Raw genomic sequence first — 2,282 nt, 5'->3', positions numbered from 1 at the left:
ACTTGGAAGCTGAAGATTTCCTTTCTTTTTGTTTTCTTCTTTGTATTTTCCTTTTTGTTGTCTTTGTCCTTGTGGACCTGTGGTCAATTATTGTATGTTAGTAAATTATGATTACTTTATTCATCTAAAAAAAATTATTATGATTTATACATTGCCTGGCCCTCTATAAAAATAAAAAATAAATAAAACCCACTATTTGTTAAAATTGTTAAATAATATGGAATATATGTTTTTCTAACACATAAAAAGAAAAAATTACCCTCAAATAAAAAAATACAAAAAATTAAAACATATTTTTAAAAAATAAATAAATAAATAAAAACGCTCGGCCACCCTCAAGTAGGGTTGGCAATTTTTGACACGACCCGCGAACCCGACACGAACACGACACGAAAAAACCGGGTTTTGATTTGTTATAATCGGGTTCGGGTCATAATCGAGTTGACCCGATTGCACATGTTGACCCGATAACACGATTATAACCCGATTACCCGGGTTGACCCGCCAACACGATTATAACCCGATTAAAAAAAAAAAAAACAAATTGAAGGTTGAAACATGTGAAAACAGTGAAATTGATGCCGGGTCGGGTCGTGTCGTGTCGGGTAAACGGGTGACACATTTTTTTAGCCGGGTTTGTCGGGTCGTGTTCGGGTCACGTGTCACACCCCGATTAATAATCGGGTCGGGTTCGGGTTGACACGTTTATATAATCAGGTCAGTTGGGTTGACCCGAACCCGACCCATGAATCCGAATTGCCAACCCTACCCTCAAGTATTGTTCCACCCTTTAAAAAAAACATTCAAGAGGTGACTCTGTTACTTTCGAAACACAAGGATGGTCGACCTTAGAGTGGTTCAACCATCCATGTACTTTTTTTTCTTAAAGTTTAAGTTTAATTTTTTTGTAGTTCTTAATCTTTTATTTGTTTATTTATTTTTTTTCTTTTGGTGGCTTATATATTTTTATTTATTTTTTGTTCTCTTGGTGCCCTTTTTTCTTCTTATTTTTTATTTCTTTTTAACTTTAGGAGTATTTAAATAAATTTAGTTTCTAGACTTAGATACATTTGTCATTTCACTTTTTTAACAATTTGACTAAGGGCGGGTATTTTTGTCAAAAGAAAATTAAATGTGACAAGTGGTAGTTTATGGACAATGTGTAAATAAATAGTAATTTAAGGGGAGGAAAGATAATTAACCCAATCTATTATTTTTGTGCATGGCCACAATGGAGAATTGGACAAAACGCCTAGTTGAATTAATTATTTGATTTCTTGCACTTTGGGACTCGAAAAGCATCTTTGATTCCCTTTCATTTTTTCTTTTTCTTTTTAAGGAAAATGATGGATTTCATCCTTTTCTTTTCTTTTTTTTAAAGAAAATTTTCTCTTATAATTTCACATTTTTTATCACTTTTACAATTAAGTATTCCAACTTTAAAAGATGTCAATTTAGAGCACTCATCTTTCAATCTTTTTAATTTCAAACATTCATTTTTTTGTTAAATTTTATTAAAATTTTCAAAATACCCTTATGTTTTTCTTTAAAAAAATATATATATATATATATATAAACTTTCAAAGATCCATGCAATGGTATTTTGCAATTTCTGGTCAACATCAAAATCCTTACAATGTTTTTCTTCTTTTTTTTCATAAAAAAGTGGATGGGTATTTTGAATATTTTAATAGGATTTTACGAAAAAATTCAAACAAATTGTTGAAATTGAAAAAAAAAAATTGAAAGATAGATGCCATAAATTGACATTTTTTAAAGTTTGAGCACTTAATTGCAAAGGGATAATTGCATCACTGGTCCCTGAGGTATGTAATAATTACAAATCACTTCTTATAGTTTAAAAAGTTCATGAGATGTCTTTATGGTAAATTATACTTACAAATCGATCACTGGAATTAAATTTGTTAAATTTTTTGATAGATTCTGGTAAATGCAACGTCAGCGCCACATCAAACCAATAAAATGGCGACATGTGTCCATATTAATAAAAAAATATAAATTTATTAAAAAATAAATAAATAAACTTATTTTTAAAATTATTTTTTTTTTAAAAAAAAAAAAGGAATGGGTGGCGCGCAACCACCCCCAATGGCTTGAAGGTGGCCTGATGGCCACCCCAGCCACCTCTAGGGTGGCTACGGCCTCCCTAGAGGTTGGGGGTGGCCATCGGACCACTCCTAGAAAGTCCAGTGGTGGCGCGCAACCACCCCTATTGGCTAGGGATGGCCAAGTCACCCCTTCCTTCCTTCTTTGTTTCTTTT

This window comes from Alnus glutinosa, chromosome 11 (genome assembly GCF_958979055.1).
Source record: "Alnus glutinosa chromosome 11, dhAlnGlut1.1, whole genome shotgun sequence".
In the NCBI taxonomy this organism is placed as follows: domain Eukaryota; kingdom Viridiplantae; phylum Streptophyta; class Magnoliopsida; order Fagales; family Betulaceae; genus Alnus; species Alnus glutinosa.
The sequence above is the reverse complement of the archived record's forward strand: the minus strand, read 5'-3'. Positions refer to the sequence as shown.